Genomic DNA, 24080 nt, shown 5'->3' with positions numbered 1-24080 from the left:
CTTAGGATTTGTCCACTTCTCATGATCTGATCATCACTAGATCTCAAAGGGAATTTGACTCTGGTCTCCTTCATGTTATTTTCTTTATGATTATGCATAAAGAACATTTGTAAGTCTGTTTCAAGGAAATATTCACTGGTAACTTAATTCTCTTATGTAGAAGTGATTAAATGAGAAGAGATTTAAGAAAAAAAAACAATAAATGTTTCCTGTTGAATTACTTTTCTTGAGCACTGAATGCGTGGTTAGTTTCAGGAATTGGCTTATTGCATTATTATATGTAGTAGTTCTGAACTTGGATATAAGAAAATTTTTATAGTGAAAACTCCATTGAAAATAGCTTATTTGAATAAAATACTTCATTTTTAGAGGTCTGTATCTCTTGTTTAAACAATTGAGAATATATTGTTTAGTTGGATATCTAGCTCCTCATAACAAATACTTGCTTATACAGATTTTATTGAATTGTACTGCTTCTATAGATTTTATTGAATTGTACTAAATTTACCATAAATGCTCAAACTGAGTTCATCTGTTTGCTTCATTTGCATATATTTGAAAGAATATCTACATTAGCACTAAATAATCTTATCTAGTTGATTACTGAAGGGCACCAAACATTAGTCACTTAGAAACTAGGACCAATGTTTTTATTTTTGCATAATGAAGCAAATAAAGCATCTGGATTCAGACTGGGAAGTTCAGCAAAATCTAAGAAATTTATAGTTATAATGGAATTATTAAAATATAATATGTTAATATTGGATTTGGCAGAAAAAGAAATGACAATGCAGAAGCTGTTGAAAGAATCAACTTTTGTGTTCATATATTTTGCATTTGGACTAAGTATTGTAAGACTGATATTCTGAATTGACTACTGATGGTTAAAACAAAACCCTAAAATGTTTAAAATGAATACAAATCTGGTATAGGCAAGGTTGTTGATGATCAGCATAGAAGAAGCTTATTAATTTTCACACTACTGATTTGCCAACCTGGGTCATTTTTCTTTTGTCATGGTTTTATGATTTTTGGTATTGGTATTCCACATCATAACATCAAGTAGTGAATTAAGAGTTATGGAGTTAATGCTTCAGCTCCATGGATCATTGATAGTTATGGGTATACCTGTCTCAGAAGAAGAAGAACTACATTTCCCAGAGGACTTTGTGATGCTTTGCATTTTTACATTTTTCCGCTCAGAGGGAAAGATAAAAACTGTCTGCAGTCATAGGATACTCTCTCTTTCCTTTGGGATCGACTCAGCAGTGGGTGCTCGCTGCCGTCCGCCTTCAGCGTTAGCGTAAGGCCTTGGGTTTATTGGACACTCTCTCTTGCTCATTTTATTTGATTTATTAGCTTTAATTCCAATTACATTGTATTCTATTGTGTTATTTTGCTTTCTGATATCTTATTTAGTAAATTAGCTTTCCTCCTCAGATTGTTGCTGCTGTTTTGTTTCTAGGCCCATCTCCCTTTTTCCCTTTCACCCATCCCCTTTGCTGGGGTCTGCAGGTCCCCCTCACCAATCGTCACGGAACCGGGCCAACCCTGCCTGGTAAACCGTTGACATCTTTCTTGCATAGAACATAACAAGAATTATTGTCTTAAACACTTAAAAGTAGAATACAGTTGTCAGAAAAAAATTACATTTTTCTTTCACTGTTTCCCTGATTTCTTTTTTCCCCTTAATGTCTGTATTTTATTTTAAACAGCCTCTATCTATTGCACTCAATATTTTTCTACTCCTGTTTAAACTAGTTATAGTCTTTCACTCATAGCTGTTCTACCCATCTTGTACTCCCATACAGAATTATACTAGTGTGGAATTGAAGCTAAAGAGAAATCCTTCAGACTCTTATCTCCTTTGCAAGGATACTATGCATGATAATTTAATACTGGAATTTGGCAGATGTGGTAATCTGTAAAACAGCCATCTGTCACTGAAGAATAATATCAACAGTTCTTTGTACACCACAGCTAACCAGTTCCTTCATGTTGACTGCATTGTGTCATTATCTTCCGTTTAAAACTTGGTCATGTTTTAAAGCCTGTTTTCATGTATTTTGCTTAGAGAAATTAAAAATTCTTATTTGCTATTAATTAAAATATTTAAGGAGATCTACACAGGTTCAGTACTTGTATACTTGAGCTTTAAATGTGTTAGTGCAAATCATGATGATATTCAAGGGGAGTTGTTTTATGTGTTGCTACTGACAGAGACAGCTTATAATGATTAATGTACACAATTACAGAATAAACTACATCATGTTGTGCTTTTATTGTGTTAAGGAAAAATGTATCAGGTACACTATATGATTCAGTGGGAAGGGCAGAGCTTTTGTTTGCTAGATAGATCTTAAGGACTGGATTTAATTTCTTGTTCATTTTAATAAAAGTAGTGTTTATTCTTTTCCACATGTTGAAGCCATAATGACTAAAGAGAAAGGACTGGTAATAAATTGCTAACTGGATATCTTGACAATTTAGACCACTAAACTGGCCAGGTAGAAACAGGTGATAATAATCCTTTTCTCCTTATCACCTTGTGCAATTCAAAGGGATATAAATAAAAAGAAGTATAAAACACTGCATTTTTATACATCATATATATATATTTTTTTAATAAGCATCTACACATAAATACAATGAAAATCCAGTGGAGCTCTATATGTGGATTCACATAAAACCTGTTCTCTCTGGTTTTAAAAATTCTCCCTTAATAACAATCTTATTCTAAATTGAAAGAAAAGCCAAGGACTGAGCAGTTCACTGGGCAAATTTTTGCCAAGTTTCCTTTCAATTCTTTTGTTTATTTGCTTAAGGAAAATATACGTTCACACATATATGTATTTATGGTTTTAAACAGAGATGGGTGTAAGTAGTCTATACTGAATCTGAAGACAAGGACACACTGTTGAGTTTGGTTGTTTGGAGTTTAAAACTTGAAGTCTAAGAGAAGCTGATATGCTAAAACAGCATGGGTATTTATTATTATATATTTTTTATATTGTTTGAACAAAAATGATGACAAATAAAGAGGATAACTTCACAGAATATGAAGGACAAAAACCAAAACTCATACATTTTACTATCTTTCCTGATCTCTGCTACTTTGTAAAATATTCAGAAAGGTTTTCATAAAGGTTTACAATGGCATATTTCAGTTTTGTTTCCCTTGATAATTTTATTTTTGAAAGAATTCCTTTATATTGCTGAAAAGTATGACAGTCTGTGTTTTAATTATGTGCCCAATTATTTAATCATGAAGACTGTTATTTCTCAGTAACAAAGCGGCTCAGTGAGTTTTAATTCATACATTACAGGCTGCTGAACAGAAGCAATGAACTTGTTTGCCACCCTGCAAAACATATTTTTTCTACTTGATAATTTTCTTTGAAATTGATAACAGTAAAGTTATTCCTGAGAGTGGAGGTATCGCATTTAGTATTTTTTGCTTTCCTGTGGTGTTTTGGCAAATCTTGTAACTAATTGTTCTGCATTAGCTGTACTGCCCCTCTCGTACCTTTTGTTTAATTTGCAAGTGAGTAACTCAGTATACGAAGTTCATTTGAGTAATCTCTAAGCTGTCTAGTAAAATATCCCATTGTTGGCATTCACTGCCTCATTTAGTAGTTCTTCTCTGTGGATTTGAAATGCACAATGTGGAAATTACATACATTATTTCTAAATATATCTTCCGTTTAACTATAATTTTCTGAGTCAATATGATTATTAGCACTCTCCTGAGTGAAAACTAAATGGTCCCCTAATCCTAATAAATTAACAAATGGTTATTTGTTTTACCATTTATTATGGTGTGTTTTTAGTCTAATAGCAATGTACTGTAGATGGTACTTACCATTTTTAGAGCAGTTTGAATAATTCAAGCAGTGCCCCTATGACCTGGTGAGCGGCAGTCTCGCTGCAGGAGATGCCTTCAGTTCTGTTCTGCTTCACTTTTAAGGACAACTCAATTTCACAATATTAACACATTTTCAAGGCCACAGCTAATTACCAGTACATTGTGCTTCACTGAGGAAATCACAGATGAACATAAAGAAAATATAAATTAAAATCAAAATTAGATGTGAGGAGCTCCTGCTTTCTAGATTTATGTTAAATACACAGCAGCCTATCTCCATTTGGAGCACTACAGTTCTGAAAAGAATTCAGTAACAGATGTCAGGGGTTTGCTATTTGTCAGGAGAGAAAGAGGAAAGCATGGAAGTGTGTGGGCTATCTGAGAACTGAATATCAGCCTGACAAATTAATGAAGAGCTCAGTCTTACTGCTAGTGACTGTGTGGATGCCTTTATGACAAATGGATAAATTGCTTTACTACAAGTTAGTCTTGAAAGGCATGGAAGATTTTGGGCATCTAACATTGTTAGAAGATGTAGATAATGTGTGTAGGCCAGGCAGGGTGTTGAGAAAACAATGGGGGAGCTGCTATAAATACATACGTCCTATTATAGTCACTGTAAGTTTAAGTAAGATCTATCTTTGCAGGTATTAACAGGAGTAAGAATACAGCAAAGGTTTTCTCAGATAGTAAATATGTATTAAATATTGAGCTTCTACTCATTGGATTTTACTGAACATTAAAAAAAAAGACATTTGATGGAGAGAGGAAGATGGTGTCACTCATAGTGAGTAGACAGCTGATCAGAAAGCTCTATCAGAAAGCTGATAAATTCTGTTGTAGGTTTTTTTGTTTTGCGACTAAGAATGTTTCTGAAACTTTGAAACTGAAATGGTATACAAAACTAAAGGAATGAATGCAGGAATTTAAAATCCTTGTGGACACAATGGTGAATATATCTGGATCATGACAATGATTACCATGACCATAGCAGTGAAATTGGCTATTATAACACATTTTTAGTTTGATGGCTTTGGCCTTTTCACAATTATGCTGAAAGCTTATGACAACTTTGCCTAACATGAGGATTTCAAAGCTGCATTTAACCTTACAAGATTATGTTTGAGCAATTTACTGGAATGTTTAAATTTCAAAGACAGTCCCTGTTAAAAGCACTACTGCGAGAATGTATACTAGCATTGATTTATCAGCTCAGATACAAGGCTTAAATGAAGTGCAAGGTAAAAAGAGGTAGTATAATTCAAACTGCAATCAAAATTTGAGTAAACTATGTTTTTATACTTCTAAAGCTTAAAATTACCACTTCGCCATATCTGATCAGTTATGTTGGTTTAAGACAACTTAAGCGTAACTCACTTTGGAGTTGATATACACATGCTCAGTTCACCAGCAGATGCTGAACAGGAGCCATAAGCATGCTTTGGAGACAGCCTTCAAACAAAATTATTGCTCAGAGAGATGCAGAGAACATAATAAATACTTTCAAGAAGGTGAACAGATAGGTTCACAATTATTAAGAATAATAACCTGCTTTTTAACAAAATCATTATTTATAACAGTTTCTGAATGGGAATAGTTTTAAAGAAAAATCAGCGTACTTCAGTATGACTTGTAAAGTGGTAAGAGTAGATTATGATTATTCTGGCTTTAGAAATCTAGAAATATAAATACAGCTAGTCAACTCCTATTTGTCACTTTTTTTTCACAGTATTCCATAGTACAATTTGCAATTTGTAGTTTTTAATACTTCCCCATTTATTATAAAATATATTCCTGATACTCTGAGATCTATCATATCATATCGATCACAGGTAGCTCAATCTCTCCTTTAGCCCTTCAATTCAACATTTCTAATTTCCCCTGAAAATATTTTTATTCAGTTTCTCACAGGTCCTATAAAATATTTTCCTCTCCTCTTGATTTTTCTACTTAGACTGAAGATTTCTTGAATGAGGAATCATTATAATAGAATGTAGACACAGTGCCCAGTTCAACAGGGTTCTTATTTCAGCTAGGGCCTCTTATTTTTATGTATTGTTTTTGAGCCCAGATATGAGATGCAGAGAAAAGGTACAGAAAAAATAGTTTGATTGGCATCTGTACCACTGCCTCTGAGTCCTGCTTGTAAAAGCTTTCTACAAGCTTGAATCTCTGTCTGTATTAATATAGTACTTGTCCTTAAGTCCAGTGAGTGCAAAAAAGGGACCTGAATGTTCCTGTTTCAGACATGAATAGTAGCACAGGAAGGATGACTTTTTGACTTTTTTTTTTTTAGCCATACTTTGCCTCTGATCTTCTGGGCATTTGAACTTAATATTTTGCTTTTTCCTACTAGGCATGTGGCATTGTGTCTGCAATTACAGGTGTTCTAGAAAAGGAAAGAATAAGGAAAAAATACGTAGCTCTGAATATTTATCTCATGGAAAAGAACCTCAAGGTCTTGGTAAGGAAATGGAGGTGAATCTGTAGGTACTTCAGATTATTTCTGTTCAGAAATGAGATTCATAAGCACTTGCAGCCAAGCCAGCTTCTCTACACTTACTTCTCTGTGAGAGAACTCCTTAATTCTTTTGATTTTAATACATTAAAAAAGCTCTTAGGTAAAAGAAAGCTAAAAATTGAATTTGTTATCTAAAAAAAGTCACTAAAATATTAGCAGTATCTTGGCTCGCTTTTTAGGTTGGAAATCTTTTGGGACTAATTTACAGAAGCCCTATTATTGTTGTACTTATCATTATCAAGCTTCCAGCCATGTCTGTCAACTGTTCAAAAAAAGTGTAACATCATTCTTTTTTACACAGAATGTCTCCAAGTTTCCGATTGTCAGACAAGAATGAAAAAACTGATGCTGCACTCATTTGGAATTAAAATCTAATACTGTGTTCATACCTCATCAAGTACATTTAACTCACTGTGAACCTGCTTTTCTGTGGATGTAAATTAGTGCCACTTATTCCAGTCCCAGGCGGCTCACTCTTATGTCCTGCATAACAAATACAAAAGTATCGATAAAAAACAATACCATTGTAAGTCTCTGCCTTTATGATCTTCAGGTTAGATATTCCTGCCACTCTAATACTGATTTTTATTTATTTATTTTATATGAAATGTAAATTGTATGCTTATTGCATGAAGGATAAAAGTAGTGAAAGGAAAAAGACAATTAAATATTAAATAAATTCAATTGCAAATGAAAAGAAAATATCTAAATATAAGAAATATATTCTTGGTTAAAGGAATCAATCATTTCTGGAAGCTGTTCATATAATGAGAAATGTCTACAATTCTATATTTCTTACTCTTTAAAAAGAAACATTGAATTTTGATTTGAGTATCTTATTTCCTAGAATGGGATACTTTCTTTTCTTACAAATTGTCTCAGAAAAACTCATCCCTGAAAGTGGGAGAAATGGGCTCAAGTCATAACATAGCATTTGAATTTAATTTTGGAGCGCTCCTAAAACTGAAGAATGTACAAATTACATTTTTTTTTTAACTATCAAAGGATTATTCTCTCTGATTCCTTCATTACTAGTATTACCTATCAAATAGAGTTTCTTGCACTGTCTGCCTTTTTAGATCCTCTCTGACAAAGTACCACAGCTGTTTCACAAATCTCCCACATGCTCTCTCTCTCTTTTTTTTTTTTCCAAAGGCAACTCTTATCTAATTCCCATGATTATTAATCTAGCTCATCTTCATTCAGTATCACTAGAAAATATGGTCAAGAGGTACCTACTCACATAAGCTGCTGTGCCTGCTCATTTTGTTTATGAGAATGCAAGAACCTGGAGTACAAGCAGATGCTCCAGGTTTGTGTCTTGTTCTGTCTATGCAAGCCTGTTGTTATGTGGGACATTCCTGACATGTTGAAGTATTTGGGATCTAGAACGAGATGCTGTCGTTATGTTTTGCTCCATGATGAACTAAGATCTAAGACAATTTTTTGTCCTCCAGGAAAAATCTTCTTTCTTCTATTACCTTTCATTTTTTCTTCTTTTCTCCAGCAGACAGAAGGAAGATTTTGCACAACTTATTTAGGCTTTAACTCAACTCAGATCATTACCTGATAAAAATGTTTCATTACATGAGACAGATCCACTTCTCCATTATCATTCAACTTCTTCATTTCCAACACAAAAAGTAAATTACACAATGAATGGCTGCAACCAAAGGGGAAACCTTTAAGAGTCCTGAGTCCACCAAATATTCTAGGTTAGATTGTATTGCTAATGTGTGCCTGTCGGGACATCAGCTTTCTGAGCCAAATACCAACTCATCAGCTAGCTACATAGCTTTGATTCCCACTTTGACAAGTCCTCCTAGCAGGCTGAACACTCAGTTGTAGCTCATGACTGAATCATCATCGTCATCATCCTTATATGACAGCACCATACACATTACTTTTGATCCTAAAAATAGCACTTATCTTTTGCATGACAGATGTTTCCCTTTCTATTCCTTGCCCTTTCCTCCTCTTTCTTATCTAGTTACCATTTCCCACTGGGAAACATTCTGTGTTGCCTCACAGTCTTCCTTGTCTTGCTACAGCACCCTGCTGATTCTGTTCAGGGGGCTGACTGTACTGCCATACAGCTACAGAGGAGGAATGTGAGAATAAGGATCATGGAGACAAGAAATAGTAGACAGCTTCAACAAAGGGAATGTGTTTATGGTTTGAATTTTTTTCAGAAACAGTGCAAATAATGAATAAAGAAATCAAGATGCTACTGGCACATCACACACCAGCTGGAAAAATAACAGTGATATATGACTAAGAGAGGTTTGCCAAATCTGAGAAGTACAGACAAGCCGTGCTGCACCAGTCAACTACTTGTTGCATATAAACAGCCCATGGGCCTGAGACTCAAACACAAGCCAGCCTCTACTGTTGTCCATTCACGAAGTATCTGAGGATCACCTTGTCCTGCAGCTGAGCAAGTGTGTGAGTCAACAACTTAGTCAACAATTGATTCTGGAAAACTGGGAATTTTGGTCTTGAGCATGAGCTTGAAAGTGAGCTAATTAGACAGTAGAAAAAAATTTGATTATGGTTATTTCTTAAAGAATAGATATGACTTCTGTTAAACTTGATGGAAATAAGTGTAACAAGTGCAACTGTGAAAATGGAGGAAGGACTTTACAACCATATTTTTTTTTCCTCTTAGATACTAGAAAATACATCATAACTCAAGACAGTATAAATGAAGGAATGGGTGATCTTTAAGTCAATTTTCAATCAGGAATTTGTGTACCTTTCAAATGTTATTGATAATTTTTATTTTTTATATGAAAACAGAATCATATGTGAAACTATGCATAAGTAACAACACTGAAAATGAAAACCATCAATAGTAAGAATGAAAGGAGAAAAGGAGAACAACTTCATGGTAATTTGTTCTTAATATTTCTTACACTTCTACTGTGAATGTGTAATTTTGTCTTAATACACTTCCTAATTTTAAATACTGTTTTTCAGTAACTACATCAACAAGCACACATTATGAGGAGCTAGATTGTTAAGGGAAAAAAAAAAGATATTTTCTTTATAAAAAATTACAAAGCATTATCTCTTTTGCTTTCTATTTATTAACTTCCACAACTTAATTGATTGTATGTAGTATAAAATTGTATGATCTCTCCACAGGTGGGTTGATGATTTCTTAATGGATGCATGTGAATACAGTGCTTCTGAAAAGTAGAATTTTCTCATTAAAATTTCTCTTTTTCATTTGACTAATTTCTATTGAGCATGAAAATATTGACCTCTGCCATTCTCCATACTCCCACCTTTTTTTCTAAACAGCTGCATACTTTTCTGTTTTCTGTTTCTATTATATCTGGTAATCTGATTTTAAAAATACACCATGTTTTAATTAGAAGCCTGTGTGAATTTATGCAAGGGAAGATAATAATATCTGCATTACAGAAGAACCTTGTTAATTTGCATTAATGATAGGGAGAGCTATAGTGAATTAAAGAATTTTGTAAATTAGTGTCAAAGTGAATAAATAATGAAAACCAAAGGTAGTTAATCCACAAGTGTTTCATTAATTCATTTTAACAGTTGTAGTTTTGCTGTAATTATCTGTGATTTTGTTATTCTTTAGTTAAGTAATAGCAAAACATCTGATACTAACATATGATGCTAAAAATGGCTTCTGCCCCAAGAAGTTTACAGCCAATAATATACCTGTAGAAATAAAGAGTCATACTGGGGGAACACACAAGTGAGCATAAAGTTCCATTCTTCATCACCATCATTCACTTCCTACCCTTTGCTGGGGATTCTAGAAGGGAGTATGACAGTCTGTACATGCACATACTGAAAGACAGCCTGTAAAAGTCAAGTCTTCTTTATATAGCAACATTTGTAATTATCTATATTCAGTCTTTAAATGAGAGTGGAATAAGCTGAAGGAAGTTTAGGCCAGCTCATACAAACCACATGTAAGTGGAATGCAGATTAGTGAGGCTTTGGTGTATGATGTTATCATTGTGAAACATATCAAAGAGTATTTCCCCCTCTATATCAAACTGCAGGGAAATTTAGATAGAATTTGCACAGGGTTTGGTGGTACATGATCATATTCTTATGCACCAGGCAAATAGGGCCTGGGCTCTTAAACAAACATAGCAGTTTTATGTGTTTTGATTACAAAACAATCTTACGCAAGTATACTGCCTTTTAAACACAGCGATTACAGAGAGGGAAAGTGGTAGGAATGATTTTGTTTCTATCAGAATGTAAAAAATGTGGCAGTAACATTATAATAAATACTCTCTTATATTGCCACTTATTTTGGCAATGGACATTCAGTCAGGGCATTGCTTGCATCTGCCATGGAAGTGACAGACACATTTTTTCTGGTTGTCTACTGGGTATGTCCAGAGAAGTGACTGAGGTTTTTCAACTTCTGGTGAAAATTCTGACCCAGATATTGTGCTGGTCACAGCAGGTCACAGTAGTACAGATGGCATTGACCACTCTGGCATACAAATAGTGTTGTGAGCAGTGTTTCCTTGCTCTCAGCTTGCCAAGTGCTGAGGCTACCACTGTCCTTCAATAGCCGACTGTTTCATTAAACCTTCACTTGCCTGATTGTGGATTGTTAGGGCATATTTTAATTGGAAAGAAAGCACAGAGGATGAGAACAGACATCTCTGTGCCTTCCATCAGTGGAAAATAGGCATATCCCTATTCTGCTAAATCATCTAGTTCTAAAGTCATTCTTAGGCCTGCTCTCCTGATCATCTACTGTGCATATATGTTTAGTTAAAACATAACATCTCCTTACCTAACTCTGAGGAAAACATCAAGGAATAGTTCAAGAGATAGTTCATGCTGAAGGTCTTCTCCCATAGCTGATGGGTGACACTCTTTCTGCTGAAACAAGTCCTTGTTTTTTTAAAAGAAGTACATATTTGATCCCATAATCTCAGAATTGTTTTCTCTTGTTCTTCTTGAATTGATTCACAGCTATGCAACTGTTTTGGTTTTTTTGGGGGGGTGGGTGGGGGGATGGGGATTGACTGTTTTTTGGGGGGGGCGGCTGATGTGGAGTGTGAGGATGGTGTCTTCTTTCAGGAAAGCATGAGCACATGTGCATGATAAAAGTCCTCAAAGTGCTTGAAGTCCTCATTATCTCAATGCTAGTTACTATTTCAGCTACCTCTGCCCTATTTATTGTCCTAATCAGGGAGTCAGATGAATTTTTCTAACAACGCTATGAAAATGCACTCCCTTTTATAGAGATTCTGGTGAAATAACTGCACTTAGCATGTTTGGATAGTGATGTGGCCTGCCAGAATCTTCAGTTGGTGAATGACAGACGTGGGAGACGTGTGCGTGTCTTCAGGTTGCTTCTGCTCTGCTGTTTGTGTATGGAACAGTTCAGGACTCTTCCACTGTAATACACTCAGTAGCCCAAGGAATGTTTCAAGAAATAAACAACCACAATATCTATTTTGTCGCAACAGTATGGAAAAGTAGTGTATGTGGTTTTGTAGTATGCTGGTACATTCTAGAGTACACAGATGAATTTACAGTAGCTAAGGAGATAAAGAACCTACGAAGGGAAATGGGCTAGTGCAAAAACAAGTGCTTGGGAAGAGTGAGAAGAGTCAGAAAATGAAGGATACCTATAATGCAGAAACAGGAATCATATACACAAAAAGTAATTCAGGCTCTGGGTGTAGAGGTATGGAAGATTGAGCATGAAAGAATTTACTCCAGGTGAGCTTGGTTCAAAGAGTCTCTATGTTCATTAGTAATGTTCATTTCAAAAATGATTTCAAGCATCTCACTTGCCTGTTAAAGTAAATAGCAGTCATAGATTAAGCAAATGCAGCAAACCATTAAAAATTGAGGTTCATTTGATATGGATTTTTCTTGCCACAGTAATGTGCCACTTAATAAAAACTTCAATGTGAAACACAATAAATATGTCACTCATCATAAAGCTGCTTTAAACTGTGAGAAGGTAGTAACATTCCAGGGTGAGTACAGACACGAAAATAACATACACAGTAATTCTGCTCTCTCACCCAAGAGCTGAAGAAAATGAAGAAGTAGTAAGATTACAATGGCTCCAATCACTTTTATTTTATTCATGCTCCACTGAGGTTTGATGAACATGACTGTACTATGCATTTGTTTTAGATAACTGACAGCATTTTAATAATGGGGACAGCTATAAGTAAACTCGTGACTAAAATTCCCTTTTCACAATGTTATTTTATATTTCAAAACTTCTCATTTCTGCTTATGACATAGCATGATGCAGCTGTCATTTTAGTAATCGTTTTTTTTTCACTGTAAGCATACTTGTTTTCCCTCTATTTTTTTCCTTTTATTAACTAATTAATTTGTTTTTCATCACAGAACTCCAAACACTCCAGTATGGTTCCTTACACTAGAATCTCACATATTGAGGTGTTTCATTTCTTCACATCCTGTCAGTTTATCCTTCCTTTTTTTCTTTTTCCTATTCTTATACTCCATCTCTTACTTGATTCTTCTGCTTTTCTGCAGATCTTTTGCAGCTTTTTTTTCTTTTTTTTTCCCTCAGCTCTTTCTCTTTTCATTACTGAACTCATTATTTTCTAAGTTTATTAATCTTTTTTTTCAATTGTTTCTTCCGTATGACTTTTCTTATTAAGTGATGAAAACATATCCAGACAAAAATTAATTCAAAAGATTAAAAGAACTGAATCCTGTTCTTTTTAAGGTACAAAGATTATTTATAACTGGCTTTGCTATGGACACTACAATTTTGCCTACTGATATTTATTAATTTGCCTGGAAAATATAAAAATGAACATAAAAATGGCTCAATTTTCTTTTGAGATCTCCAGTACAAGGTGTTAGCATCCAGACTATGATAGACTTGCAGCCTAAAACTTCCTCTGACTACATAAGATGCTAAATGTTAAAGTGAGCAGAGCTTTAAGGGAACAGATGTTTGAGTGAGATTAAATGAAACTTTTGGCTATTAGTCAATGAGAGAGCTGTTACTTGGATTTTCTTTAGAATTCCGTTATTCATTTTTTTCATACAGAAAAATCAGATTTTCTAATTCTCTGATCTTCATTTCTTTTTTTTCCCCACTTTTCCTTAGACAAAAATACATTTAGCATTTATAGGACAGCAAATGTTACTGGTTCGCCTAAACCTTCCTGAATATTTCTGGAGAATAAAGTATATTTATAAAGTAGGAAAGTATGAGTTGATGAGCTCAGCCACAGTTACACTGATTTGCAAAACTGGACTTTTTAAGTAAATAACTGGATATAAAAGGACCAATCCCAATTTTTCCTTCAGTAAATATTCTGCATGTCCTGCTGCAAAGATGATTCCATTCAGAAATAACTGTGAAGAAATTTAATCATCATCTCCTAACTTAAAATCTATTTATTTTTTCATAATAAAATAATCCAAGAGTTTTTCAAAAGTTTACTAAAATCCCCAAGTTAGATACTGTTTCACTTCTTAACATGTCTTAGAATGAGGAAACAGCCAGATAAGGCTGGAAAAAATTATATTAATATTGAAAGATGAAAAAGTGCTAGATAGAAATATCAATGGTCAGTGCCTCAGACATCATTCCTGGACACAATGATCACTCTGGTTGTCCAGGATTCCCTTATCTAACTATAAAAGAGTGACGAAATGTTAACATTAAAATCAATTAATTTTGTTATAGTCTATTTAAAGATTGAACTTAAAACATATGCTGACTGAGAAAATTCATTGGTAAAATAATTTCCTGAGAAATATGTAGCACTGCAATTCTGTGATTCGTCTTTCAAAAAGTATTCTACAATAACAATGTGATACGTACAAAATAAAATAAAGACAGGCTGTTACTTATATCAAAAGGTATAGGCACTGCAATCAAATGTGAATAAAATAAAATATCTCTTAGGATAATGCCAGTTATCTGTCATAGCCCACTGCCATTCGGTCTCTAATGATACCCCCATGCAAAAAGTGTCCAAAACTTTCAACTGTGAATTCTGAAAATAAAATTGATCATGGCAACTATTCTATCAAGTCATGTACAGTCAAGAGCAATAGATTTGATAACAATTAAATTTAAAGTCTTTAAGTGCAAAAAAATGCACGCTGATGTGAAGCATAATTTTTTACTTGTATGATTTTTTAATTTATTCTTCTGAAAAAGTTTGGATCTGTCAAACATCACAAGGAGATAAAATTAGGTGCATTCTTGCTCTGCAGCTATTTCCCCTACCTCATATAATGTGTACAGATTTCATGTAGAAGAAATACCTTTTGATGATTGCTGATGATGAGGAAAATTCCCTGTCTTAAGGACAGTAGGAAGCAAACACAAGCCCTGTAGATCTGGAGGTTTTATGTCATTCTCATTCATCTTGATTTTCCCATCTAATTATTTATATTCCCTTTGCCCTTTTCTACTGAAATGGAGTTCTTTGTCTCTGAACAGGTTCAGCTTCTGTTTAAATAACTGTTTAAAAGATCAACTTCCACAAATCATCAACTTCAAAGGAAGTGCTACAATTAGGCTATTAAGTGCTGGAATTGTATTCTGTCCTGTGAGAGCTATAGAGGAAAACAAGGTTGTGCCACTCAAATCTTAAGAGTCAAGAAAACTACTCTGACAATTCATTCAGCACCTTCTGTGAGGTTTTGAACTCCCAGCTGTCTGAGGCTTTCATGAGTTATTTCACAGCATCCTGAAGTAAAGAAAATTCCAGGGGGGGAAGCAGTTTGTGAAGAGCTTAGCTAAATAACATCAGTAGTTTCTTACTGTTAAAGGAATCAGTCAACTTCTTACCATATAACACAGTAGAATAAAAATACAGTTCAAGAAGTACTACACTCCCCTAATCATAAAATAAATATGTCCATGAAGTAAACATAAAACATTTACCAGCTACATGCACAGTTTTACTGTGAATACCTGAAACAATGTTAGGTAGGACTGGATTAACCTGCCCAGTTATAGTAGAGATTACTTGTAGAACATATCTTACTGCTCTAGTGTAAGATATGCTGTACTGGTTCTTTATCCCAAAGTTTTACAGCGACAATTATAGCTTTCTGTATTCAAGCGAGGAACTCCATAAAAGTACATTCAAATTGCATTTTTGAAATTCCACCCCTGCCTACAACCATAAACTCAGAAGAACTGAAATTTCAATAAAATAACTCTGGAGCATTTAATTTCCCTCTGCTCTGGATCTGCTGCTTTATTATATTTATTCTGTCAGCTATTAAATATTTGTTGCTGTAAAGCCCACACATGATCTTCAGAATGTGCAGAGATGCTAAGGTATAAATGACTGGAAAAAGCATTAAAGAAAAGAGCTGTCTTTGTTGTGGTAGTTATGACTTCAGAACAGAACTCACAGTCCCATTTTCCATCAATGTCTACAGTAAGGGGAAGAAGAAATGAAGGAATAGAGATAATTTAATTGTGAAGCCATAAAAAATCTTCAGGCCAGAACAAAGAAGCTATTGCATAAGCACTAGACCATTTTCTGGTACAACGAGCTTCGTATAGAGGGGTTCATCATTGCATTATGACATAAAATCAATATCTTGTGAAAGTCAGAAATGAGATCATGAAAGAGCAAGGTGTTGTATCTACAAAGGTTAAAAATATTGAGTTTGGTATTTAGGATATTAGACAAAGCAAAGAAAAAAAGGCAAAAATCTTTCTCATTCAAATATGTGTAACAAAGTGTGACAAACTAGGCTGTTTAGTATTTCTGTTTACATGCTTATCAAGATAGATGTGGGTGGGTTTGAAGATCTGCACTCTCTGCAATAATCACTCCAGTAAAAGTGCTTAGAAAGTCACTTTTTAGCAATATTTCTGTTATGGCAGTAATTGACAAAATGAAGCAAAACCAAGGAATGCTTGTATATATTTACAAGGCAATATTTATTGAATTTCAGAAAACATTTTGTAGCGTATTTCTTCTACAAACCTGACCCTGTGAAAGAAGATGTGGTGACCAGCTCCTGTGGACAACATTGAAAAATAAAACAACTTCAGTGATTACTTTTTATAGTGTCTTTTGTAGGATTTATATGATAGAATCATAGAAACATTAAGGTCAGAAAAGAGCAGTAAGATCATGTAGTCCAACATCAACCACGTCCAGTAAGCCATGTCCCTCAGCACCACATCTACCCCTTTCTTGAACACTTCTAGAGACATTGACTCCACCAGGTAGTGGAGTCCTGCTCTGCTGCTCCACTGGGCAGCCTGTTCCAATGCCTCATCACTCTTACTGAGAAGAAATTGTTCCTAACATCCAATGTGAACCTCTCATAGCACAACCTAAGTCCCTTCCCATTCATCCTATCACTATTACCTGGGAGAAGAGGCGGACTCCCACCTTGCCTCAACCTCCTTTCAGACAGTTGTAGAGAGAAATAAGGTCTTTCCTGAGCCTCCTCTTCTCCAGACTGAACAATCCCAGTTCCCTGAGCTGCTTCCCCTAAGACTTGTGCTCCAGACCCTTCACCAGCATCACTGCCCTTCATGATAACTTAAACTGGTAAAAATTCTATTGGTGCTATGGGGAATTTATCATATTATACTGCAAGAACAGCATCATAAAAAACCTCATTACATAAGATGTTTTCATAGTGTAGTGGATTTTTTTGCATACATATTTTTACTGTATAAATCCAACTTTTACTGAACAATAGCAACATAACCAGTCTGCATTTAGTTCAGCTGTGTTAATTCAGCTGACAGTGACATCTGCTCACGCAGGACTGGTAGACTTAGGAATTACTTCATTGTGTTAGTCTGGTTACTGAAAGCAGACATAAGCCAATGACGTTTCTCCAAACACAGTCTATTTCTATGGTCCTTCTAATGATCTTTTCTCCTCTGTTTCTAATTAACTATCCTTCAGAACATAACAATACATAAAAAATATGTTTTTCTTCTTTTCTAAGAAAGTCACATTAAATTTTAGGATTAAACCAGGAGATTTCCAAAAAAAAAAAAAAAGCATCTTCACCAGAGTAACAATAAGAAGAAGTTTAATCTGGGACAAGGAATATCCAAGTTTAGAATCCTCATCTGAGCTGATGGAGCAAGGACTTGAACACATTGCAGGTGAATGCTGTAATCACTGAGTACTGGCTATTCAGTGAGCAAGTACAGAGCTCTTGGTCTCACTTTGATTTCAATCAATTCTGGGACCTGAGAAATCTTTACTGTCAAAATTCTCCCACTAAGGGAATTGGCATTTCTGTATGAGAATTTCATGATGAGTTGAAGCATATAGCCAATGACATGTGAGATGCCCTCAGTTCAAAACTAGTAGCTGTTATGTTGTTTTTCTACTACAGTATTATTATTATGTCCACCTAAGGATTATTTTAATCAGACTGTGTTGATTTGGAACATTAACTCTCAATTTAGCTTTTGAATGAAAATGGCCAAAAATATCATGGCTTCTTTAACATATTGATTTACAGTGGAAAAAATTGCATGGTATGTATGTCAATTGGAATAAGAGCATGCTTTATGCACTGTACAGACATACCTGAAAAGTGGTTTTAAAAATCCTATTCATAACAAGGGCATTCTGATATGATTAGGAGAAAATGGAGGTAAGTTTATATGGAAAACAAAATAAAATCAATTAAAATGGCTTTAGTGAAACTAGTACCAAAAACAATTAAGTTGTTAATCAAAAGGAAATATAAAAGGCAAAACAAGCAAACAAACAAACAGGAACAACAAAGGAAAGCAAATCAAACTAAAACAAGACAACAACAACAAAAAGATATCAGAGATATATTTGCAGGCATCTACCATGTATCACAATCTGTTGTTAAAGTATCATAATTCAGCAGCAAGTCATTAATTAAGAATTCCACTGGGAGAGAATTGTTCCTTTTGCTACTGTCAGTCCCAGTAGAAAGAAGGTGTGTGTGTATTGTGGAGCACTGCCACAATATACAATTTTTCATCTGTTCTGGGATCTATTCACAGATGGTGCTGAACCAGATCAAAAATAAATATATACACACCTGAGATTGCAGCAGCAGTGTGAATTTGTCCACATCGTGAAACTGAAATCTCTAAATCTCCAGAAAGGTATATAGACTTCTACATAAAATATTCAATATGTTTTTAATAAAATCATACAAATCTATTGTGCTATCTATCCTTCCAAAAACAAAATTTTTATGGATTTTTATTGTCATATTGACTCATTTCTGTTCTGTTATCTTTATTTTCATTACTGGTATCACAATATTTTCATAACTCACATCTGCAAATAAGATTAGATTTACAGAAATTAGATTTACAAAAAAAGAATATCTTTATGAGGAGTAAAAAAATCACCAGATTTATAGTAGTAATGGTCAATGCACTGATAACACAGCAGTACTGCAATTCAGTTTGAATGCAGCACCGTTGTCTTTAAGGGTGGGTCCTGCTGTTGTACCACAGTACCCATGACATAGCTCTGATCTGCTCCCGGCCCCTCTGTGCTTCCACCTGCCTCAGGACTCTTACTCATTGTGTTTGTAGAGCGAAGATGCCCTGAGACAGACCTGGATCAGAGACAACCAGGCTGCAACCAAAGTTGTAAGAAATTTCTCCCTCTTTTGTTCATGGTCTTAGCTCGGTTGCTGTTTTGTTTGTATCTTGGCTGGTAGATTTTTTTATTTAAGAAAACAATCTGTGTTTTATAATTATCTTGAATTTCTATATTAGAAAGAAGGGCTTGCAGAAGAAACTTCTTACATTGAGTCCTACAAAATGTTCACCCAAGATGAAACTGTCTTCTCCCCTTTAAAAGGATCAGCATAAGCCTTGCAGCCTTCATGCTTCCTGCACATGGATGGTGTCAGTGAAAGGTGAGTGATTATAGTGCCTGTCTTGCACTATATTCCTCAGGTGAGGAATGCTATTCATCTAAAAACTGTTTGTACAGTAGGAGAAAAGGGGAAAACACAAGCAGCATAATTTCCCTGAACTTATAAATCTATTACTTGCAATGTTAGGCAGAGAGGTTGTAGTATAACAACTTTATACCTCTTGCATAATAACAACTTTAAAATCAGAAAATATGATATGACTCATTTTTCCTTGAACATTCGTGTTTACATGAAGGTATAGCCACTGAATGTGAATGACAGATTGAAAATGGTTATTTATTCTTGTCATTTAAAAACATATAGGAAGGTATCACAAGGGAACTAAAAGTGGCATATTGAGGAATAAAAGACATTGACAAAACTCTCACAAAATGTTATGAGTATGACATGCTGGTACTGAGTACATATAACTTCATGTCTACTTAATGTGTAGTCTTCTGTTCCATATGCTGGTATAATACTGGATTAGATAAACAGCTGTGCTCTAGAATAATAGCATCTATATTGCTTCTTAGGTAGACACAGACATTTTTTCTTGAAGAGTTGATTACAGATGTTGGCCACTGACATCCCTGATTTCAGGTTGCCCTGTTTTCATCCTGTCCTGCTACTGACATGTTGACAAACATGTAAGGATTAAGGACATCAGTGTCTTCGATGACTGAACTGCTGCCAGATCTACCAAGTTAGTAGTTTCTCTCAAGTCAAACCAGACATTCAGATTGCTTCTTCTTAATCTTGTATAAATCCCATACTTTCTTTCCCATTTTGTACAATAATTATACATAACATGAGAGGACTTTATATTCTCCTTTGAAATCAAATACTGCTTTTGAAATAACTTTGGAAATCTTCTGCCTCTAAAGTTTTATTAATTGTAGAGGTCCATCTGGGAGTAAAAAAGGCCCGGTGAGAAGTAATAAAATTTGTTTGATCACTTCTGAGAAGGAAGTTTAGGAAGTCAAAGAAAATATTATATAATAAGTTGTAGGTAAAAAATCAGCAATAATAATGTTGGATTGCTCCTTTTGCCTGTCCTTAACAATCATCTCATGGTCATCTTTTACTAACACTCCCTAATCTGGCACAGAGATAGAGGATGGTGAGGGGACCAGTATCTCTGTTTGCCTTTTGGCTTTGTTTCTTTATCATAACTCACAACCTCATAACATTTAAATATTGTCCGTTGTCCTAGATAAGAGTTTCCATTATCTAACCTCAATATTTACAGTGCTCATGTTATTTTTACTACATGTCTCTAGAAATACAAGAGAAGGTATATGCAGATAAAGCAAAATAAACTTCTTGATCCATCATCTTCATTAAAAGTTCTGTATTATAAGAAAAAGCCAAAAATTTCTGGCCATTTTCATGAAACAGATCTGAGTCAAATAGGCCAAGTTTTTAACGTGTCTCTTTACATCTCTCTTCCTCACTGAATATTTCCAGTGAGGCAAAAAAATCTGCCTTGAACCTAGAAAACTTTTTTAAAATTCAACAAAAGTCCTCTGTATGCTTCAGCTTTAAAAGTTAAGTCATATTAAAAACAAGAGCTATAAACACTGAAAACGGTTGCAATTATTTTACACTTTCAAATCTGTACTCCTGTTAGGTTCCCAAGTGTGTATATGATTCCCAGAAATAAAATTTGTACAGCTTTAAAAAAAGACAAAGTGGGAGATCTTTATATAAAAAAAGTATATGTGCCTATTGGCAGCAATGCAGCAATGTCTTCAACCACATCAGAGATAGGAAATACCTTCTATCTACTAGGAGTTTAGTTGGTTCATAACACTGCAAAGTGACATGTTCCCATAGAGAAAGCATTTCCATATTTTTAAAATAGTTCTATGTCATTTTTACAAAACATTATCACTCAATTATCAATGACTGGAAATCAAGGCATTTCTTCAGAATCATTCTTCTGCAAGAAGTTTTGGATGCAAAGTATGACATTGTTTCCTGTAGGGACATTTTTGCTTTTTTTTTTTTTTCAATTTCAAAAAGATTTCTTTATAAATTTATTGTATATTCTGTATTTGTATTCTCAAATCCTCTGTGCCACCTTCCTTCCTTACAACTAGGCACAGATATCCAGGAAGATTTCTAGAAAATACAAGTGACAGACTATATGAGACAGGCAATTGTTTTAGACAGTATCTGCTGTGACGTTAAGAAGACCTCTTCTGAAAGTTTCCCTGAGACCTCTGTGCTAGTCAAACTTAGTTCACAACACTATTGTTTTTAGTGTATATTTATATATAAAAAAATACTGTAGTTCTGCACTCCCTCAAAAATTTCAGGTCTACAAATATCTCCTCTGAGATGCAGGCAGAATCATTTACAAATACTTGCCATCAGTTTCAAGAACCGACAATGGAAGCAGAACACAGCAAACTGAGGCTTCAAAAGCTACATTTTGAGCTAGAAGACTAAAGGACAATTGTGAATGTTTGACTACAGAAAATAAAATTTCTTTGTTGTAGGTCTTATATCCTGAAGCTTACTGAGTGTCTTGTCTGTATGAGAACTGGAAAGTAGGAAATGGAAAAATGAATATAAGTGCAACTGAAGGGAGAGCCTGGATTAGAATCAGGTGCCTGTAGGCTACAGAGATAAGTTCTGGACCATGGCAAGATCAGAACCAGCTAGAATGTGAGAAAAATAACTAAAGAAATGGGACAGGAAGATGAAGATGCTAGGTTCGTAAATTTAATGAAGAGTCAAAACATGTCAGGAAGAGAATACCTTGGAAAATAGACTGATCCAAGGAATTTCAGAAGGTTGAGAAGAACTATTGGAGATAGCAAAGCCCACTAAAATGAAAGCAAAAGAACTGTGGGGATTGATTTAAGGAAAATAAGATGTGGCAAAACAAACAAAGCTCTGCTGGAAAGATTGGAGGAAATAAATAGTTAACCTCAAAGGGTTTTTATCATGATAGAAGAATGTTCATACATGGAACTGCCAATCTGGAAGTTAAAAGTCAAGGGCATAGTATATTTTGAATAATCTGGCCAAAGATAACTGATTAAGTCCTGAATTAAGACAGTCTAGCAAGAAATAGTCGATATAAGAAAGACAGGCATCTCCTCAAAAGAGTCCAGCAGAGGGCTACAAAGATGATAAAGGATGTGGAACACCTTCCTTATGAGGAGAGGCTGAGAGATCTCGGTCTGTTCAGCCTTGGAAAAAGAAGACTCAGTGGAAATCTGATCCACATCTATAAATATCTAAGGAAGCAAAGGGTCAAGGCTGGACTCCTCTCAGCAGTGTATGGTGACAGGTTGAGGGGAAATGGTCACAAACTGAAACATAGGAAGTTTCACAGAAATGTGCATGGGAACTTCTTCACGGTAAGGGTGACAGAGTGTTGGAACGAGTTGCCCAGAGACTTCTTCTCTGGAGACCCACCTGGACGCCTACCTGTGCAACCTGGGCTAGGGAGCTGCTTTGGCAGGGGGGATAGACTAGATGATCTCTAGGCATCCTTTCGAACACCTACAATTATGTGATTTTGTGAAACAGGACAAAAAAATGTAATTTCTTCCTTCATCTCACCTTTCCTGCTCTGCTTTCTGTCTATTAGATGAGGGGACACGTTACTGAAGTTAAGGGCAAACTGATCCTGCTCTGTTCGTAGCTTAGTCACGAGACTCCTCTGCATTAGTCACTTCTGTGCATGCTGCACCTTGTCAGGATAATTAAACATAACAAACGTCCATTACAATATAGATAGGATGAGAGCACTCCCAGCAACAGTGCCAGATGTGGTCCTCCAGTGCATATCACTGTGCTTATAGCACTAATCTTTCAGCGACTGGAATGATTGAATGTATCACTGCTTTCATTCACCACGCTCTATCCAAATGTCTTGTTTCCTCTGGTCAGCTTTAGTGCTCTTTCCTCTGTCATGAATCTAGCTTTTTTAGGTAAGTCTTTTTTGGTTCTCTTTCTGTCTAACATCAGACCAGACATCCAGAAACAGTCATTTCAATTCCAGAAGTTGCAAAATGAGATGCTGCTTCAGAAGGGCATTCGAGTCTGACTAAGGTGGTAGAAAACAAAAACAGTTACATTAAGTAGACAGGAATTTCCTTTTCCTGATTTTGAACAGCTTGGATAGTGATCAGGTTTCTGAAGTGTGGAACAATTTTGTCTTTCCACTTTAGAAAACCAAAGTAGTTTCAGCAACATTAGATGATTATTTTTAATAAATATGCCAGTTCATAGGTTGTCGTGAATGTTGCAGGTTTCCTTCTCAGTTACAGAATAACTGGCCTGCAGACTGTGTGCTCATAGATAAGAGACTCCATAAGAGAAAGAATCACTAACATCTGCTAGCTGAAATATTTTTGATTCCTGAAGTGAGACTGCAGTTTGTATAGTAGAGACATGAGTTTATATCTAAACTCAATGATCTGTTTCTATTTTTTAGGTCTCTTTCCTTAAACAACGCTTATATGGAATGATCCCATTTAAGTGCTGAGGTAAGAAATAATTGATCAAATACAATATTCAGTATGGTAGTATTTTGGGCTTCATAACAGTTCTGAAAAGAAATCAGTTTCTAACACTTGCTTTTATGTAGCTAAGAAAATAACTCTGAAATAGAGAAGAGTATGGAATGGGATATACATACGTTCTCCTGTAGGAATTCTTGGACATAATCCCAAGGAAAGACATGTTTGAATATCTTGTTCTTTTTATTTTATGATCTGTCTATCAATATTTTTATTCAATAATCACAGATATCGTGCCCTCCTACTACAGTAGTTGTCAAGA

The sequence above is a fragment of the Cyrtonyx montezumae genome, unplaced genomic scaffold (genome assembly GCF_038088225.1).
Source record: "Cyrtonyx montezumae isolate F1298 unplaced genomic scaffold, pur_monq_1.0 scaffold_3, whole genome shotgun sequence".
NCBI lineage: Eukaryota > Metazoa > Chordata > Aves > Galliformes > Odontophoridae > Cyrtonyx > Cyrtonyx montezumae.
This window is presented reverse-complemented; position numbering follows the sequence as displayed.